At 43.3% G+C, this 22,039-nt stretch overlaps 1 protein-coding gene across 3 annotated transcripts in view; it reads right to left on the reverse strand.

The window, feature by feature from the left end:
• The window catches only part of LOC135546122 (leucine-rich repeat and fibronectin type III domain-containing protein 1-like protein), a 113,218-nt gene extending 91,598 nt beyond the window's left edge, over nt 1-21,620 (reverse strand). For all 3 annotated transcript variants that reach the window (XR_010456544.1, XM_064974289.1, XM_064974286.1), the window contains exon 1: nt 21,390-21,620. The gene's annotated coding sequence lies outside the window, so the exon portion shown is untranslated. The remainder of the gene's footprint in view (nt 1-21,389) is intronic.
• Between the last annotated feature and the right edge of the window lie 419 nt (nt 21,621-22,039).

Genomic DNA, 22,039 nt, shown 5'->3' on the forward strand with positions numbered 1-22,039 from the left:
AAGCCGTCTCCCAGTCCCTCAACGGTGACATTGAGCCAGCTAATGAATATCTGACCAAACCATAATGGCTTCTGAAAACAAAACAAGTGAGAAGACTCCACCATTTATAATGGACCCCGCGTTGATGTCATTCACTAATATCATGGGTTATAGTGAGCAGATAACGTGAAAATATCCACTGCAAAAAAAAGAACCTTGATTTATAATACGCATAGTAAAATAAGTATAAAATAGAGCCATATGCAAAACTTACTAATCGTTTCAAAGGTATAATCCACAAAGCACACACGGAATTAAACCACTTCTGATGCACGTTTGCATATTTCATATTTGCAAATACACTGAGTGTACAAAACATTAAGAACACCTTCCGAATATTCAGTTGCACCCATACAGTACAATCCATGTCTCAATTGTCTCTGATTGAATATAGCAAGTGAGATCCATAAGGGATCATAGCTTTCACCTAGATTCACCTGGTCAGTCTATGTTATGGAAAGAGCATGTTTTCATAACGTTTGGTACACTCAATGTCTCTACATGCATTAGTAATTATTGTATTTTTGGTATGGGAATTGCTACCACTAATCATAACCTTTGTTATGCTCAAACTCATTCAATTATACATTTGACGGTAGTAAAGCATTTCTAGGCCACTGCATTGGAGACAATGATCAAACAGTCATCTGACAACTCAGTGCAGGGTCTCAACAACCACCTATTCATCTACCCATGAACACATACAATCCAACAACCCTTTCTCAAGCTTCACTTATGTGAAAAAAAGGGCAGGGCATTAAACAGAATAATACAACCTGTGCGATATCCCCAAACAGAAATAAATCACAGTGTAAATTTCTCCTCTCTTCTCATCGCTCACCACGGCCTCTCCCTCTCTCCCACTGGGGAGCAAAGCAGACAGATGTCACCCTCTGAACGAATCACATCTCTGCTAGTCTAGCAGCACAACTAGACCTATCATGTGACCGCTACACACAGACTCAGGTCAGTTGAGTTAGTGCCAAGCCCATCGGAAAGTAGGACTGGGAGCCAGGCAACAGAATACATCAAGGTGCGAGCCTGTCATGTACACACACACACACACACACTCTTACATAACAGCCATTAGGACCCATTGGATCACACTCACAAACGCATTTTATAGACCTTACGTTACCATGCACTTAGGGTAGAGCTCAAAAGGTGAAAAGGCTCAGACAGATCCAGTGACAGCCCAGCCACGTATGGCAATGAAACAGTAGACGTCAGATGAAATGAAGAGAAAAACAAGTATGTGGTTTGGGCGTGACATGAGGAGTGATGCAATGTGATCGACAGGTCACATGTAATGGGAGTGCAGTACAGGAAATGGCTTTGGTCTTTGGCTGCATTGGCTATATTATCAGGTGACACTATTTATGACGTATTTAAGGTTTACCATTTCAGTTTGTTTGTGAGAGCCATTTCAGTTTGTTTGTGAGAGCCATTTCAGTTTGTTTGTGAGAGCCATTTCAGTTTGTTTGTGAGAGCCATTTCAGTTTGTTTGTGAGAGCCATTTCAGTTTGTTTGTGAGAGCCAATTCAGTTTGTTTGTGAGAGCCATTTCAGTTTGTTTGTGAGAGCCATTTCAGTTTGTTTGTGAGAGCCATTTCAGTTTGTTTGTGAGAGCCATTTCAGAAGGGAAGTGAGGCCAACATAGGGGATCCTAGATATCCATGGTGTTAACAGCATTAGACCTATGTCTAAGCCGAGTTAAGCCTGCGAGAGTGGAGCGGATGTTGTTGGTTAAACTACTTTAGGTCCTAGCAAACAAACTATACACTCTAAGAAAAAAAGGGTTCCAAAGGGTTTCTTCAGCTTTCCCCCAAAGGAGAACCCTTTTAGGTTCCAGGTGAACCCCTTTTTGGGTTCCACTTGGTAAATATTTTCTTCTTCTTTGAACTGCACTGTCAGTTAAAGGGCTTGTACGTAAGCATTTCAGGGTAAAGTCTACACTTGTTGTATTCGGCGCAGGTGACAAATTACGTTTGATTTGATTTTGATGTAGACCTCTCCGTGGAAATTTTATACTTAGAAACGTTAAGGGTTATTCAAATGGTTATGGGGACAGCTGAAGAACCCGTTCAGGTTCTAGATAGCACCTACTATTTAAAGTTTTTAGAATTTTTTAGTTAGACAAGACAAGCCAAAAAAAAACGATTATTTCTAAGGGTGTACGTATGGGTTAGAAAGAACAAGTGGGGAAGTGAACTCCTATCGCTCAGGAACCATGCATATCTAAGGGCCCTATAAATAAATCACGGCCCTTGTTAAATATGCAACACGTTCCCATGAACATATATTACCCTCGGCAGACAACCGCCCAGAGTTAGCGGGAACCTTTTACAGTGGAGATGTGAAGGTGTTGAGTGTCAAATGGTATGACTCTGCAGGAGGTCGGTGGCACCTTAATTGGGGGGGGGGGGGGGCTCGTGGTAACGGCTGGAGTGGAACTAGTGGAATGGTATCAAACGCGTGGCTTCCGTGTGTCGGACACCATTCCATGCGTTCCATTCCAGCCTCCACTCTATGAGACCTGATAGGGTGCACTTGGCGAACCGGTTTAAAACGAAGCATCAAAGTTATCATAGCTAACTTGAGCCGAGGGAACCATAATAAAAACTGAACGTGTGAAATACGGCCCAAGTGTAATAGGACCATTCCATTAGGGCTTATAAGTCTAAAGTGTAAAAAAAGATGTATTTGCTTTCAGTCTGTTAAATGCTGATGTTATTTTAAACACATCTCACACTGCAACAAGAACACGAGCATCCGTGGGCACATAAATAAGAGAACTGGTATGAAATGTGACATCCCGTCGCACATCAAGAGGAGAAGGAATGTGGCTTCTCCATTCAGGCTGGCCATGAAAGTCATATGAAAATCAGCCTGTTTAACCATGCGCCCCCATTACCCATATCGATGTGCGGAGCGATATCTGCCAACAGATCTTTGTCACTTTGACAGTACACTAACTCAAAGGGAGCTGTAAATGCCAATGCCACTATAGAGAAGTGATGTGTCCTGGAGTTGGTAACTCCAGTGGTGTAAAGTACTTAAGTCAAAAATACTTGAAAGTACTACTTAAGTAGGTTTTTGGGGGATTCTCTGTACTTGACTATTTATATATTTTTGACTACTTTTACTTTTACTTCACTACATTCCTTTTACTCAGGTCGTATTTTACTGGGTGACTTTCACTTTTACTCAAGTATGAGAAATGAGTACGTTTTCCACAACTGGGTGTCTCCAAACTTCACACCTTTGCTTGCAGGTGGAAATCTAGAATTACAGTGCCTTGCGAAAGTATTCGGCCCCCTTGAACTTTGCGATCTTTTGCCACATTTCAGGCTTCAAACATAAAGATATAAAACTGTATTTTTTTGTGAAGAATCAACAAGTGGGACACAATCATGAAGTGGAACGACATTTATTGGATATTTCAAACTTTTTTAACAAATCAAAAACTGAAAAATTGGGCGTGCAAAATTATTCAGCCCCTTTACTTTCAGTGCAGCAAACTCTCTCCAGAAGTTCAGTGAGGATCTCTGAATGATCCAATGTTGACCTAAATGACTAATGATGATAAATACAATCCATCTGTGTGTAATCAAGTCTCCGTATAAATACACCTGCACTGTGATAGTCTCAGAGGTCCATTAAAAGCGCAGAGAGCATCATGAAGAACAAGGAACACACCAGGCAGGTCCGAGATACTGTTGTGAAGAAGTTTAAAGCCGGATGTGGATACAAAAAGATTTCCCAAGCTTTAAACATCCCAAGGAGCACTGTGCAAGCGATAATATTGAAATGGAAGGAGTATCAGACCACTGCAAATCTACCAAGACCTGGCCGTCCCTCTAAACTTTCAGCTCATACAAGGAGAAGACTGATCAGAGATGCAGCCAAGAGGCCCATGATCAGTCTGGATGAACTGCAGAGATCTACAGCTGAGGTGGGAGACTCTGTCCATAGGACAACAATCAGTCGTATATTGAACAAATCTGGCCTTTATGGAAGAGTGGCAAGAAGAAAGCCATTTCTTAAAGATATCCATAAAAAGTGTTGTTTAAAGTTTGCCACAAGCCACCTGGGAGACACACCAAACATGTGGAAGAAGGTGCTCTGGTCAGATGAAACCAAAATTGAACTTTTTGGCAACAATGCAAAACGTTATGTTTGGCGTAAAAGCAACACAGCTCATAACCCTGAACACACCATCCCCACTGTCAAACATGGTGGTGGCAGCATCATGGTTTGGGCCTGCTTTTCTTCAGCAGGGACAGGGAAGATGGTTAAAATTGATGGGAAGATGGATGGAGCCAAATACAGGACCATTCTGGAAGAAAACCTGATGGAGTCTGCAAAAGACCTGAGACTGGGACGGAGATTTGTCTTCCAACAAGACAATGATCCAAAACATAAAGCAAAATCTACAATGGAATGGTTCAAAAATAAACATATCCAGGTGTTAGAATGGCCAAGTCAAAGTCCAGACCTGAATCCAATCGAGAATCTGTGGAAAGAACTGAAAACTGCTGTTCACAAATGCTCTCCATCCAACCTCACTGAGCTCGAGCTGTTTTGCAAGGAGGAATGGGAAAAAATTTCAGTCTGTCGATGTGCAAAACTGATAGAGACATACCCCAAGCGACTTACAGCTGTAATCGCAGCAAAAGGTGGCGCTACAAAGTATTAACTTAAGGGGGCTGAATAATTTTGCACGCCCAATTTTTCAGTTTCTGAATTGTTAAAAAAGTTTGAAATATCCAATAAATGTCGTTCCACTTCATGATTGTGTCCCACTTGTTGTTGATTCTTCACAAAAAAATACAGTTTTATATCTTTATGTTTGAAGCCTGAAATGAGGCAAAAGGTCGCAAAGTTCAAGGGGGCCGAATACTTTCGCAAGGCACTGTATGCTTGGCTAGCTGACACTATCTGTGATTGACTGTAATGAAGCCTGAATGCCTAATGGTACAATTATGGATAGGAATGCACTATATATTCAGTACTATATATAGTACAACTTAGTTATGCTCATACTCTGGATCAGCATGATCTCACGACTGTCCCTGAAAGCCATCAAGAACACTACTAACCTCCTTAACTCTGTTGCCCTGGCCTAACCTAAACTACCCTAACTCAACTCAGGGCTCTGGACTGGATCTTTTCTCTAATTACCAAATTGTAAGAAAAAAACCAAGAGAATGCTATTGATTTCAACTGACTTGAATTACGAAAAGATGCTGACAAAGAATTTCTCCAACTAGCTAGACACAGTGGCCCCAAGCAAGTAATCTCCTCTGCTGCCTGATAGTCAAGGCCCATAAGGGACCTAATTACAGACATGCAATTTACAGTACCCAGTAGAATCACCACACTCCACGTCAGCTACTGTATAATGGATCAGCACGGAATAACTCACAGGAGTTGTCCTCAATATGTGCAGCACTCAGGTTGACCTCTGGCTAGCGTCTACCCACCCTCTGCCCACACACATGCCGAGCCACACAGCTGTTGCAGGGATCATATGCAGGATGCTTGGGCAATGTGATGATGTGGCAGAGACACTATGGAGAACATTGAACCGCTGACTCAGGGAAATGTGCCAGCGCAGCATCCACCTCCTCACATAGATCTGCATAAACAGACAGAAAACGGGCAACAAAGACAATGCCGCTCCACCACACTCCGATGCTGCTTGAGGAGCGGGTTGTGTAATTGTTTAACCTGTTGTAAGAGTGTGCAAGCTTGTGTGCTAACACAGCATGCGTAAATTCTCACTGGGGCCAGGGTTAAAAGACTGTCATGATAAGAGCCTCTCAGCAAGCAGCATCTTGTTCCATAAATACTCTGTCAATCAGGAGGCGCTTTGTTTATGTAGCAGCTGTTTGGATGTAAAGCCGGGGGTAGAACAAAGAGAGAGTGGAGCATCCTGGAGCGTTGCACTGTGGGGGGAGGGGTTAAGCGGGATACAGAGAGTATCACGTGCACAACTTTCACTGGGGCCGGGGGTCAGCTGAGTTTGTACCCCCCAGTTTTATCATTGGAATGTGATACAAAACGAGGTGTCGTGTGCTTTAGGACCATGCCGAGGTCCACCCACACAGACAGTGTGGTGAAGAAGGCGCAAAAGTGCCTCTTCAACCTCAGGAGGCTGAAGAAATGTTGCTTGTCACCTAAAACCCTCAAAACCACCCACAACCGCAGTGTTCTCCAGAGAGTGGTGCGGTCTGCACAATGCATCACCGGGGGCAAACTACCTGCCCTCCAGGAAACCTATAGCACCGGATGTCACAGGAAGGCCGACAACAACCACCCGAGGCACTGCCTGTTCACCATCCAGAAGGCCAGGTCAGTACAGGTGCATCAAAGCTGGGACCGAGAGACTGAAAAACAGCTTCTATCTCAAGGCCATCTGACTGTTAAACAGCCATCACTAACACAGAGAGGCTGCTGGCTACATACAGACTTGAAAACATTGGTCACCATAGAACACTAGTCACTTTAATAATGTCACTTTAATAACGTTTACATATCTTGCATTACACATCTCATATGTATATACTGTATTCTATACTATCTATAATATCTTAGCCTATGCCGCTCTGTCATTGCTCATCCCTATATCATACAATGGCAAGAAAAAGTATGTGAAGCCTTTGGAATTACCTGGAATTCTGCATATATTTGTCATCATATTTGATCTTATCTTCATCTAAGTCACAACAATAAACAAACATAGTGTGCTTAAACTAATAACACAGAAATTATTGTATTTTTCTTGTCCATGTTGAATACATAATTTAAACATTCACATTGTAGGTTGGGAAAAGTATGTGAACCCCTAGGCTAATGACTTCTCCAAAAGCTAATTGGAGTCAGGAGTCAGCTAACCTGGAGTCCAATCATTGAGACCTGCCTTGCCCAATAAAAAACACTCGCAGAATTTGAGTTTGCTATTCACAAGAAGAATTGCCTGATGTGAACCATGCCTCGAACAAAAGCGATCTCAGAAGACCTAACATTAAGAATTGTTGACTTGCATAAAGCTGGAAAAGGTTACAAAGGTATCTCTAAAAGCCTTGATGTTCATCAGTCCACGGTAAGACAAAATGTCTATAAATGGAGAAAGTTCAGCACTGTTACTACTCTCCCTAGGAGTGGCCCAAGAGCACAGCGCAGAATGTTCAATGAGGTTCAGAATAATTGAAGCTCATCAGAAGTTGGGTGTTGCAACAGGACAACGACCCAAAACACAGAAGTAAATCAACAATAGAATGGCTTCAACAGAAGAAAATACACCTTCTGGTCTGGCCCAGTCAGAGTTCTGACCTCAACCCGATTGAGATGCTGTGGCATGACCACAAGAGAACAGTTCACACCAGACATCCCAGGAAAATTGCTGAACTGAAAGAGTTTTCTAAAGAGGAATGATCCAAAATTCCTCCTGACCGTTGTGCAGGTCTGAAACGCAACTACAGAAAAAGTTTGGTTGAGGTTATTGCTGCCAAAGGAGGATCAACCAATTACTAAATCCAAGGGTTCACATACATTTCCCACCCTGCACTGTGAATGTGTGCATGGTGTGTTAATAAATAAAGACATTAAAACGTATAATTGTCTGTGTTATTAGTTTAAGCACACTGTGTTTGTCTATTTTTGTGACTTAGATGAAGATCAGATGAAATTTTACTACCAATTTATGCAGAAATCCAGGTAATTCCAAAGGGTTCACATACTTTTTCTTGCCACTGTATGTATTTATTCTTATTCCATGACTTTACTTAGATTTGTGCTTGTTAGGTATTTGTTGTGGAATTGTTAGATATTACTTAGCTATTGGATGTTAGATGTTGCTGCACTGTCGGAACTAGAAGCACAAGCATTTCGCTACACTCGCAATACCAACTGCTAACCATGTGTATGTGACCAATACAATTTGATTTGAGGGGAAGTTTCCACAGCAGCAGCTCTCCTTCTTAGTCGAGCACTAAATAATTGAACAAGTTATCAAGTGACAAGGCCAGAAAGGATATGATAGAGGAGCAGCTGGCAACAGTCCCCTCCCCTACCCCATCTCTCTCTCTGGCCTCCTATAACGCTCTCTCTCTGGCCTCCTATAACACTCTCTCTCTGGCCTCTATAATGCTCTCTCTCTCTCTCTGGCCTCTATAACTCTCTCTCTCTGTCCTCTATAACTCTCTCTCTCTCTCCTCTATAACTCTCTCTCTGGCCTCTACCTCTCTCTCTCTCTGTCCTCCATAACTCTCTCTCTGTCCTCTATAACTCTCTCTCTCTCCTCTATAACTCTCTCTCTCTCTCTCTGTCCTCTATAACTCTCTCTCTCTCTGTCCTCTATAACTCTCTCTCTCTGTCCTCTAACTCTCTCTTTCTCTCTGTCCTCTAACTCTCTCTCTCTCTCTCTGTCCTCTATAACTCTCTCCCTCTCTGGCCTCTATAACTCTCTCTCTCTGGCCTCTATAACTCTCTCTCTCTCTCCTCTATAACTCTCTCTCTGGCCTCTAACTCTCTCTCTCTCTGTCCTCCATAACTCTCTCTCTGGCCTCTATAACTCTCTCTCTCTGTCCTCTATAACTCTTTCTCTCTCTCCTCTATAACTCTCTCTCTCTCTCTGTCCTCTATAACTCTCTCTCTCTCTGTCCTCTATAACTCTCTCTCTCTGTCCTCTAACTCTCTCTCTCTCTCTGTCCTCTATAACTCTCTCCCTCTCTGGCCTCTATAACTCTCTCTCTCTCTGGCCTCTATAACACTCTCTCTCTGGCCTCTATAATTCTCTCTCTCTGGCCTCTATAACTCTCTCTCAATCTCTGTCTCACATGTTTACTATATTCCTCCCTCTCTCCCTGTTTCTGCCCATCCCTCATCCTTTTGTCATGAATAGATCCTCTGCTTTTTGGGTTATTTATATGTTTTATATTTAGATCTGGACCAATCTACTCGAGGATCTTTGAGGTGAATGAGTTCGGGAATGTGATTCTCCCTGCATAATTCTGATCATAAACCCCCCCAGTCTGCTTTTTCCGCCCCTTATCCCAACCTGATGTGTGTCAGTAAAGTCTTAGCTCAGGAATCCTCTCGACCGGCACACTAACCTTGGCAGCACTAACGCTAATGTGGATGGATGTACGCAGGCCCAGATGTGGCGTCATGGCCTGGTGACACTGAGCGGGATAGGTCTGCATAGATCCCACCGTCTGATAGGAGAGGATGCAGATGGTGACAGAGAACATTGTTATTTATATTATCCGCCCGGCAGGCTGCACTAGGCTGGGAGGGGGATTGGGAGAACACTGATATTCACAGGGTATTGCTGTGTGTCATGGTTGACTTGCTGGCCAAGTGCTGTGCCCACTAGGGCTAATATAAAAAGTCCAGATAGCAATATGTGACTTTGGACGTGTAGAGCACAGGAGCTGACCTGGCAGTGAGGCCTGTCCCAGCCCGGGCACAGTGCAGTAGCTATCCATTAATACCCCCCCATCTAATCAGGCAGTGAGTGGCACCAATCCAGCTGCCTGGCAGCAGAGGTCAGAAGCAGGCTGATTGAGATTCTGGCGGCTCACTAGGCAGGATGCAGCGGGATTGAGTCACCTCGGCATGCGGCAGCCGGGGAGGAGGAGGAACAGCCCCACAGAGCCAGATCTGTTCCCCGGAGGGGATTCGGAAAGGGATTAGTTCAGTCTGTGGCAGTGGTTACAGCAGAGAGAGAGGGGGGACAGGTGGTGGGGCGAGAATATAGAGCACAGAATACAGGCCAGGATATGAAGTCAAAGGAAGGCCAACTGTTGAGATAAAATAAACGAGGCGTAGGAATTTAAGGTTGACTTGTGTAATAACAGGCCGTGGGACTTTTTGAACCCCCATAATCCATCAGCGAATGTCGTTGAATCTTCTGTAGCCAACCTAGTGAGATAAGATAAGGTTAGGGTAACCCTAACCCCCTAACCCTAACCCATTATCCCATACTTAACCTCTACCTTAGTGTAAAATGGCAAACACAAAGGAACTGAAAGACCCTCGTTTGCCTACCTAGTAATTAGGAATTCAAATGAGATCCATCCTAAATGTTGCAAGCTAATTATTGCAATTACAATCTTACATTTAACAGTGAGGTGCCATCGATGTGTCATCCTCTCGCTTTGATGTCACCCAAACGAATAAGAAAGGTCAAAGAGACAACTGGCGTAATTAGCGAGATAATAATAGTTGTACAATAGATGGAATACGAATTTGCTAATAGAAAAGTTTGGGGGAAATTTGAAAATTATACATTGTCAGATGCCACAGTCTCCCTCTTTTTCTTGCCACAGTAACAACCACCATGAGATGCAGAAGGCCACAGTCCCCAGGTCCAACAATAGCCATAGAGCCCAAAGTTCCACCTTGAAGAATGGCTTCTGGCGTGAGATGGGGGAGCGATGGACCCCCACTTTAGTCATAAGCCTGGTATGCAAATCTGTTCCATCTCAGTGGGTGGTAACAGGGGGGCTGATGACTAATAATAATATGACTTGTGATTTGATAAGGATCATTTGGTTAATGACATGCTGGGCTAATTGTGGACCCATAGCTAAAAAGGACCATTGTGATGCAATAGAGCTACACTTAGTGGTGTTAAGTACTGGATGGAGTGGATGGGGTGGGGGTGGGGGTGGGGGGCGGGGTTGAGGGTTTAAGGGGTGGCACTAGTGATGGGAGTGGGGTTATGAGCACTGTGGAGCTGATATACATGATGAGCAGGGAAAGCGGTGTCATTAAGTAAGGGATCTGGTAGCTGGCTGTGATGTTAGTCTTTGTAGAACATAATTATACATGCATAAAACACACTTCCTGTAAATCACGCTCCCTATGCTCGCCGGGGATTAGGACTTCCTGTCGTCATCATACAGCACCGGGCTCACGACAAGCTCTACTCCGGTGCAGAAATATCTGCCTCAATCCCAGGGAGAAATGCATCAAAAAATGTCATCAAAGAAACACATTTGGTGCTGTGCCCTCTTCTTTTGGAGAAGGCCCAACCCGAACACACATTTGGAAAAGACTTGTCCAAAAGACTCATTTAACCGATGCGGGGACAGAATCAACAACATATTATTGACTGTCGACGCAAGTAAGCGCATAGCCATTGTGAAACGATCAACATGAGAGCGGCTAATGGAGGCCAGGCTTCCTGGCGTAGCTGGCAGGAAGCCTCGTCAAAGACGCCAGCTACATCAAGGTACAAAAACAGGAACCCAGGAAAAAGGTATCAATATGTGCCTGACACATCCATCTCAGCACACTTTCACGTGTGATGAAAACACCTTGCACATTTTGAGGATCACATCACTTCACCAAGTTTTCACATTAGCATACAGCTATTCCTGAAGTTCTGTCTCTCCCCCCTTCTCTATCTTTGAGCATTGTTGGGTTTTTACTGACACCAGGATCCTTGGGGGTGAAGAGACTTAATTACCACGCTGAAGTGTTCGGCTAACACGCCGTCCTGGTTGATAAGCCCAGGCCTACGAGCTCGACTTGAAAGGATTCGTGGCCTGAAGGACTGGATGGAAGAACACCCGTTTAATAAGTGCTTACTAAGCGGGAGCCGACACTTGCATTATCAACAGATCAGGTGATTGGTCCAAAACTGCTGAAATCTAGCACCTCGGTGGACGTGGTTACTGTAGCCTACAGGCAATGCTCAACCGAGAACAACTCTGACCATTATTTCACCAAAACCGTTAACGAGAACTTCCGACAGGCGAAAACTAATGGCGACGGAGCTCATTTTCAACACAGAAATGATATCGCGCTTTACCATTCATTTCAAAATGCACCATGGAATACACATGCACCTCTCGTCGTTAAGTTGATCTGCGATCATAGTGAAATGTTGTTCCAACTGTGTTCATTTTAGACACATTCATTCTGGGAGGAACTCCTCCATTTTGGGAGGAACATTTCAGGAACTAAATCCAACAGTTCCTTTTCGACTTGCCATGATTTGCGCTACATGTTTTACGGTCTCCAAGTAGAAAATAAAGTTTTAGCTGTAAATCATATTTCTGGAAGATCCAACTGATTTTGGGAAAGTCCTTACAAACCCTTCCGAGGCCAGGATGCTCCACCAGGCCTATTCTCACATTTAAATGGTGAACCCAAGAGCAGATGGGGCAGCCATGTGCCTTATTATAGAGTCATGCTGGCACTGACAGCCACAAGCTGGCGGTATGATGTCCTCACCAGCAACATGGAAACTACATGGGCGGAGGGCACTGTCATTTCATGTGTCGCCTGTCTTTGAGACAGAAGGGTAGAGGGTGGGAGAAGGGATGGAGGGGGGGAGGGGAGAATCTGGCATTCATCATCGCGGGACAAAGGACGCCAGACAGCACTAATAGATCTCGAGAGATACAATACCTCGGGAGCGCATACACTCTTTGTTAATTTGAGGACAGCGTATCTCAAGATTTCAAGTGTTTTTTTGTCACCTCCGGGCACACAGCAGAATGACAAAAGGAGGGAGATAACAGTCCAGACATGCACACAGATACTTGGCAGCTGTTGAACAACAGAGCCAACGTCAGCCTACCCATTAACACACACAGGGAGTGGATCAATGCAAGAATGCAGAGGGCAACAGGTTACTGCCAAAATAAAGAACACACCAACATAAAGTGTCATAAAAGGGGCGTCGAGCCACCACGAGCCAGAACAGCTTCAATGCACATAGGCATAGATTGTACAAGTGTCTGGAGGAATGGTGGAGGAATGTGACAACCTTCTCCCACGAGAAATTCAATTAGTTTGGTGTTTTGTTGATAGTGGTGTAAAACACAGTCTCAGGCGCCGCTCCAGAATTACCACTGGGACCGTGCTCCCACCCATCAAGGACATCTACTCGAAACGGTGCCTGAGGAAGGCCTGCAGCATCCTCATCAAGGACCCCACACACACCAGGCATAAGCTGCTCATACCCTCACCGTCATGCAGACGATAAATCGGAGCACGAGGTCTGATAACAACAGGATCAGAGACCTTCTCAATCTACAAGCCATCAGACTGCTGAACACTTGAACTGGAGTGGCCACCTTCACTGACTCTCTGCACCCTAGCACGCACACACACACGCACACACACACACACACACACACACACACACACACACACACACACACACACACACACACACACACACACACACACACACACACACACACACACATATATTCATACAGTTGAAGTCGGACGTTTACATACACTTAGGTTGGAGTCATTAAAACGTGTTTTTCAAACACTCAACAAATTTCTTGTTAACAAACTATGGTTTTGGCAAGTCGGTTAGGACATCTACTCTGTGCATGACACCATTAATTTTTCCAACAATTGTTTGCAGACAGATTATTTCACTGCATCACAATTCCAGTGGGTCAGAAGTTTACATACACTAAGTTGACTGTGCCTTTAAACAGCTTGGAGAATTCCATAAAATGTCATGGCTTTAAAAGCTTCTGATTGGCTAATTGACATCATTTGAGTCAATTGGAGGTGTACCTGTGGATGTATTTCAAGGTCTACATTCAAACTCAGTGCCTCTTTGCTTGACATCATGGAGAAATCAAAAGAAATCAGCCAATACCTCAGAAAATAACTTGTAGACCACAAGTCTGGTTGATCCTTGGGAGCAATTTCCAAACGCCCGAAGGTACCACGTTCATCTGTACAAACAATAGTATGGAAGTATAAACGCCATGGGACCACGCAGCAGTCAAACCGCTCAGGAAGGAGACACGTTCTGTCTCCTAGAGATTAACATACTTTGGTGTGAAAAGTGCAAATCAATCCCAAAACAACAGCAAAGGACCTTGTGAAGATACTGGAGGAAACAGGTTCAAAACTATCTATATCCACAGTAAAACGAGTCCTAAATCAACATAACCTGAAAGGCCGCTCAGCAAGGAAGAAGCCACTGCTCCAAAACCACCATAAAAAAGCCAGACTACGGTTTGCAACTGCACATGGGGACAAAGAACGTACGTTTGGAGAAATGTCCACTGGTCTGTTGAAACAAAAATATAAGTGTTTGGGCATAATGACCATTGTTATGTTTGGAAGGGGGAGGGGGAGGCTTACAAGCCAAAGAACACCATCCCAAACGTGAAGCATGGGGGTGACAGCATCATGTTGTGAGGGTGCTTTGCTGCAGGAGGGTCTGGTGCACTTCACAAAATAGATGGCTTCATGAGAAGGATTGTGAAAAACTGAGGTTAAATGTATTTGGCTAAGCTGTCTGGAAACTTCTTACTTCCAACTGTGTGTGTATATATATATATATATATATATATATATATATATATATATATATACATATATATATACATATATATACAGACACACACACAGACACACACACACACACACACACAGTGCAATCGGAAAGTATTCAGAACCCTTGATTTTTACCAACTTTTGTTACGTTACAGCGTTATTCTGAATTGAATAAATCCTTTTGTTCATCATCAATCTACACACAATACCCTATAATGGCAAACCAAAAACGGTTTATTAGAACATTTTGCAAATGTATTACATTTAAAAAACTGAAGTGATACATTCAGACCATTTACCATTCAGATCATTAATCTCCACCCGGCACAGCGCCTGAAGATGACTGACCACTCCACATAGCCTGGTTCCTCTTTAGGTTTCTTCCTAGGGTTTGGCCTCTCTAGGGAGTTTTTCCTAGCCACCGTGCTTCTACACCTGCATTGCTTGCTGTTTAGGGTTTTAGGCTGGGTTTCTGTAGAACACTTTGAGATATCAGCTGATGTAAGAAGGGCTTTATAAATAAATTTGATTTGGTTAAATAAAGGTTCAAACAAAAAATTACATTTCCATAACATTCAGACCCTTTCCTCAGTACTTTGTTGACTCACTTTTGGCAGCGATTACAGCCTTGTCTTCTTGGGTATGACACTACAAGCTTGGCACAAGTGTATTTGGGGAGTTTCATTCATTCTTCTCTGCAGATCCTCTCAAGCTCTGTCAGGTTGGATGGGGAGCTTCGCTGCACAGCTATTTACAGATCTCTCCAGAGATGTTCACGTCCGGGCTCTGGCTGGGACACTCAAGGATATTCAGAGACTTGCCCCGAAGCCAGTCCGGCATTGTTTTGGCTTAGGGTCAGGGTCCTGAGTGCTCTGGAGCAGGTGTTCATCAAGGATCTCTCTGCTCCATTCATCGTTCCGTCGATCATAACAAGTCTTACAGTCCTTGCCGCTGATAAACATCTCAACAGCATTATGCTGCCACCACCATGCTTTTAGGGTGACAGGGTAGCCTAGTGGTTAGTGCGTTGGACTAGTAACCAGAAGGTTGAAAGTTCAAATCCCCAAGCTGACAAGGTACAAATCTGTCGTTCTGCTCCTGAGCAGGCAGTTAACCCACTGTTCCTAGGCTGTCATTGAAATTAAGAATTTCTTCTTAACTGACTTGCCTAGTTAAATAAAGGTAAATAAAAATGCTTCACCATAGGGATGATGCCAGGTTTCCTCCAGATGTGATGCTTGGCATTCAGGCCAAAGAGTTCAATCTTGGTTTCATCAAACCAGAGAATCTTGTTTCTCATGGTCTGAGAGTCTGTACGTGCCTTTTGGCAAACTCCAAGTGGGCTGTCATATGCCTTTTACTGAGGAGTGGCTTCCGTCTGACCACTCTACCATAAAGGCCTGATTGGTGGAGTGCTGCAGAGATGGTTCGCCCATCTCCACAGAGGAACTCTGGAGCTCTGTCAGAGTGACCATCACCTCCCTGACCAGGGCCCTTTTCCTCTGATTTCTTAGTTTGGCCGGGTGGCCAGCTCTAGGGAGAATATTGGTGCTTCCAAACTTCTTCCATTTAAGAGTGATGGAAGCCGATGTGTACTTGGGGACCTTCAATGCTGCAGAAATGTTTTGGTACCCTTCCCCAGATTGTGCATTGACACAACGTTGTCTCGGAGCTCTACGGACAATTCCTTCAACATCATGGCTTGGTTTTTTTCTGATATGCACTGTCAACTGTGGGACCTTATAAAGACAGGTGTGCGCCTTTCCAAATCATGTCCAATCAATTGAATATACCGCAGTCAAGTTCTAGAAACATCTCAAGGGTGCACCTGAGCTCAATTTCGAGTCTCATTGCAAAGGGTCTGAATACTTAAGGTATTTTTTATTTTATTTTTTTATACATTTCCAAAAATGTCCAAAAACCTGTTTTCAACCTGTCATTATGGGGTATTGTGTGTAGATTGATGAGGAAAAATGAAATGTAATCAATTTTAGAATAAGGCTGTAACGTAACAAAATGTGGAAAAAGTCAAGGGGTCTGAATACTTTCTGAATGCACTGTATATATGCTACCGTTCAAAAGGTTGGGGTCACTTATGAACAGACACCTCACAAGGCCTCAAGTGGCAGCTTAATTAAATCGTACCCACAAAACACCGGTCTCAACTTCAACAATGAAGAGGCAACCCTCAGGATGCTGGCCTTCTAGGCAGAGTTGCAAAGAAAAAGCCATATCTCAGACTGGCCAATAAAAAGAAAAGATTAAGATGGGCAAAAGAACACACACTGGACAGAGGAACTCTCCCTAGAAGGCCAGCATCCCGGAGTCGCCTCTTCACTGTTGACATTGGTGTTTTGCTGGTACTATGTAATGAAGCTGCCGGTTGAAGACTTGTGAGGCGTCTGTTTCTCAAATTAGACAGTCTAATGTACTTGTCCTCTTGCTCAGTTGTGCACTGGGGCCTCCCACTCCTCTTTCTATTCTGGTTAGAGTCAGTTTGGCTGTTCTGTGAAGGGAGTAGTACACAGCATTGTACGAGATCTTCAGTTTCTTGGCAATTTCTCGCATGGAATAGCCTTCATTTCTCAGAACAAGAATAAACTGACGAATTTCAAAAGAAAGTTCTTTGTTTCTGGCCATTTTGAGCCTGTAATCGAACCCACAAATGCTGATGCTCCAGATACTCAACTAGTCTAAAGAAGGCAAGTTTTATTGCTTCTTTAAATCAGCAACAGTTTTCAGCTGTACTAGCATAATTGCAAAATGGTTTCTAATGATCATTTAGCCTTTTAAAATGATAAACTTGGATTCGCTAACACAACGTGCCATTGGAACACATGGTTGCTGTTAATGTGCCTCTGTAGATATTCCAGAAAAAATCTGCCTTTTCTAGCTACAATAGTCATTAACATTAACAATGTCTACACTGTATTTCTGATAAATTTCTGATCAATACATGTCCAGGCCCGTCTGAAGTTTGCTAGAGCGCATTTGGATGATCCAGAAGAAGATTTGGAGAATGTCATATGGTCAGATGAAACCAAAATACAACTTTTTGGTAAAAACTCAGCTCATCGTGTTTGGAGGACAAAGAATGCTGAGTTGCATCCAAAGAACACCATACCTACTGTGAAGCATGGTGGTGGAAATATCATGCTTTGGGGCTGTTTTTCTGCAAAGGGACCAGGACGACTGATCCGTGTAAAGGAAAGAATGAATGGGGCCATGTATCGTGAGATTTTGAGTGAAAACCTCCTTCCATCAGCAAGGGCATTGAAGATTAAACGTGTCTGGGTCTTTCAGCATGACAATGACCCCAAGCACACCGCCCAGGCAACGAAGGAGTGGCTTCGTAAGAAGCATTTCAATGTCCTGGAGTGGCCTAGCCAGTCTCCAGATCTCAAGCCCATAGAAAATCTTTGGAGGGAGTTGAAAGTCCGTGTTGCCCAGCAACAGCCCCAAAACATCACTGCTCTAGAGGAGATCTGCATGGAGGAATGGGCCAAAATACCAGCAACAGTGTGTGAAAACCTCGTGAAGACTTACAGAAAATGTTTGACCTCTGTCATTGCCAACAAAGGGTATATAACAAAGTATTGAGAAACTTTTGTTATTGACCAAATACTTATTTTCCACCATATATTACAAATAAATTCATTAAAAATCATACAATGTGATTTTCTGGATTTTTTTCCACATTTTGTCTGTCATAGTTGAAGTGTACCTATAATGAAAATTACAGACCTCTCTCATCTTTTTAAGTGGGAGAACGTGCACAATTGGTGGCTGACTAAATAGTTTTTTGCCCCACTGTATATATATATTCATGCGACATAGAGCTGAGAATTGCCAGGGACCTTCCAATACGATTATCACGACACTTAGTTGTCGATACAATATGTATTACTATTTGATACTGTCATTTTATTGCGATTCCATGTTAAAAACATATTTCTCACCATATTGTCTGCCGCAGAGGGACAAGACATAACGAGTCTTGATCAGTCCTGGAAATAAAAGTGCTGAAAAGATACCGGCTCCCTTATTTAAAAAGAAGATGGAGAACAATCTGTGGTTCAGTGAAGGTACAGGCAACTAGCGGAACAATAATATTGCGATATAGTCAAAACAATACGATATTCGTCCAAAATAATATCCCGATATTTAACTGAATCAATTGTTCTTCTCCGTCACTAATGCTACACATACAACTGCTGCTACCAGACTTATAATGATTGCCTAAATACTGCATCATTTAAACACTTGCGCCCCAATTCCCCCTTCCCTGAAACACATGTACATTTTGAACTATAAATGGTGGCTTCCTGTATTATACTTATGCTAATATGTTTTCTTATTGTTGTTGCATTGAGAAGTAACCTGCAAGTTAGCTTTTCATTGGACAGTGTATACCACGCAGCACATATGACTCATAAAACTTGAAACTTGAGAACCTCAATAAGTGTTCAACTGGGTTGAGATCTGGTGACTCAGATGACCACGGTATATGGTTTACATTGCTTTCATGCTCATCAAACCATTCAGTGACCACACGTAACCCTGTGCATGGGGGCCTAGCCATGGGCGCTAAAATAATGGCCTGCCCTGCTTGTTTATGCATAACCCTAACACCTCAGCTCCACTCTATGCATTGCGTTGCATAGCCATCAGCTTCAGGACAATGTGACGTTCTGCCTGCTACACGGAATGCGTTGTTTTGAGAGAGAAGAGGATTAGAAGCAAAGAGCGACTATATTCTATTTCCCCTATTGTACTGTTCCGTTATGTATAAGTGCAATAGCTTTTGTCCAGTTATTCGCAAGTATTAATTTAGTTGTTGCTGATGGTTGTACTAAATTATCTTCTAATTACACAAGTTGATTTTGTTTACATTGTGAACATAGTCAAGGTGGCTTGACTTCATAAATCTTACTAAAAACAACCAGTGGTGTCTACTCGAGGCCATGCAATAATCAACTTTATTTCTCCTTATTCCTTTAAGGAATGACAGGATGAGCTGTCGTGTCAGCCATCGAGAATTGAACCTTGGCCATTCTTGAGCTTGGACGCTGCAACGCGAGCGCAACACATGGGCAGTACAGCAGCTTTGATTGACTTCAAAGGAAGGCATTCCCTCAATTGCTGACGGCTGATGGCAACGCCGGATGCCCGGTGGCTGTAGTGTAGCGGGGCCTTACACCCCTGCTTTTCAACACACTTTGCATCCTTCATTTGTTCAAGTGTTTCCATTATTTTTGGCAGTTACCTGTATCTAACCAGACAAACATGCACGTCCTATCTGACCTGGATGGTTTAGTAGCATATTAACTTTGTTTCCACAGACATAAGGACATTGCCACGTGAAGCATAACTGACTTTAGTTCATGTGAGGAGGGAGCTGCAAGCGCTGGTGCTCCGTGGCCCCCTACCTGCAGTATAAAATAAGACATTTTCAGGCACTGCAGCTTGACATTCAGAACACTCCTCGCTGGATTTACGGTAGAAAGGATATACAGCTAGGTGTAGAAAGGATATACAGCTAGGTGTAGAAAGGATATACAGCTAGGTGCTGCATCAGTGGGAGAGAAAAAAAAATGCACAGCCATGAGTGGGCAATGAAGAGGAGAGACCTCGGGCGGCGGCCAAAAGCCGAATTGCACAAGCTCAACGACGTGCATTAGGCTAACAGCCAAGTAGCTCAGGTGGAACATATTCATTAAAAGTGGTCCTGTGTTATGTAATGCCAAGGGAGGCGAATGATTAAAAGTCATTTTGAATTATTGAAGAAACATAGATCCACCACGGTGCAATACAAAAAAAAAAAAAGGCTAGACCAGACGTTGTGAGTAGACGAGACGAAATTGTGTTACTGCTCATCACATTAGTCATCACATTACTCATACGCAGAGGCATTTCTTAAACTTCCTCCTTGACGTTGTGGGGAACATCAGTGTCCCAACATAAATGCTGTGTAGCCTTGTGGAATTGCAAGGTGATTGGAGATCGATTTTACAGACACGGTCTCGCCCTTTTTCTGTCTTTTTGAAATGGATCAACACAAATAAACACATTGGTTAGGTTCCGTTCAGTCAACGTTTTTTAAAATAACTTCCAATGCATTCTTCATAATTAACACTTTCTTCACATTCTAGGCTACCATCTCCATTGGCCATAGTGGACTTGACACACAATCGAATCGATTTAGAAAATGCAATGGCTATAACGAATCGTAAGAAGCTTATTCCACAAAGTCGCCAAGCAGTTTGGTGTGCTGTACGAGTGCATGTCGTATTTGTCACAAATCAAGACATAGAAGGATGATGATTGGATGAAATAATGTAAGTGGTAAATATCTGGATGGGGGAACAAAGTTGATAATGACCATATCTACATTTCCTGTGGTTGTTTCTGTCGTGAGACAGTCAAACAAGACTAGAGTAGTCACCTTTCTCCCAACGAGTGGTGCAATTGCATATCCATAGACCTTTACGCCGCATTCTGTTTTAGACTCCCACCAAGTCAAACAAACCACACCTGATCCACACCTCGTAATAGCCTACCATGAAAAATGAAATTACACAGGGAACTCTACTATAACGTAACAGCTCAATGTGACAATATGTAGAAACAATTCGCACTTTTTTCTTACTATGTTTTGTCCGGATTGAAAATCATGCATATGAGAAAACAATGAAATCATGATGATAGATGGTTACCTCTATTCCCGATATTCCTGATGTTGCCTCTCCGTTATATGTCAATCTCCAGGAGGCTATGCCACGAGGTAAATAGCCCGAGTAGATTTTAACAATAAATGCATCGATTTGCCGCCGGTCTGCTTCCCCAGTAACAGAGTGAAGAAGCAACACAACCAGCCAAGATTTCTGGACTTGGTGCGCAAAGAACACTCACTTGCACCGAGGAGGGCAGTTGCGTTGCAATTAGTTCCCACATATATTATCACCCAAATGAGTAGCATCTGTGCGTGCGATTTCCAAGTCTGACATTTCTTACTTTTTTAGCTTCAAATGAGCCGACCCAGGCGGAATAGCCCTGTTTCCCAATGTTTTCTGCAGAACACAACGGACATTCTAAATAGTGGCAGTGATTGTAAATTAATCTGCCGAGTCCATCATTTCCGAGCCCCGACCTCGATCGTTAGTAGCCTTGTTGAGGCAGGAATATCCGTATCAAGTATACATCCTTTGAGCGAAGACCTGGAAGTTCAGTCGGTAGTGTCTGGTGCTGACCGGACGACTCACACTACATTCCGCTGCTCTGTAGTTCGCCGAGAAGAAACTAACGTCCGTGGGCGTGGCGTACCTTGGCCGGAGCTAAGAGTCTGGATAGTCAGGCAAATTCTCTCCACAGCTATATGCCGCAGCCGGCCAACAAACTCTGTACACCTCCGAGTTCTATTGTCAAAATGGTACTGTGTTTATGGGATTACAAATCGGTCATTCAAATCATGCCATCGAGCGTGGTGTTTTGCTTTAAGAGACAGTGTATTGACTGCTGTCAAAGATCACGTTGTATTGACAGGGAAGCCTTGATCACGAAACAGAGGACTCCTCAAATACAAAAAAAAAGAGCACAACATTTATGATGATGATGATGCGTGCGCTTTGACGAAGCGTCTACTTTAACCAACCCACAGCAGGGAG

Source organism: Oncorhynchus masou, chromosome 9 (assembly GCF_036934945.1).
Source record: "Oncorhynchus masou masou isolate Uvic2021 chromosome 9, UVic_Omas_1.1, whole genome shotgun sequence".
Lineage (NCBI taxonomy): Eukaryota > Metazoa > Chordata > Actinopteri > Salmoniformes > Salmonidae > Oncorhynchus > Oncorhynchus masou.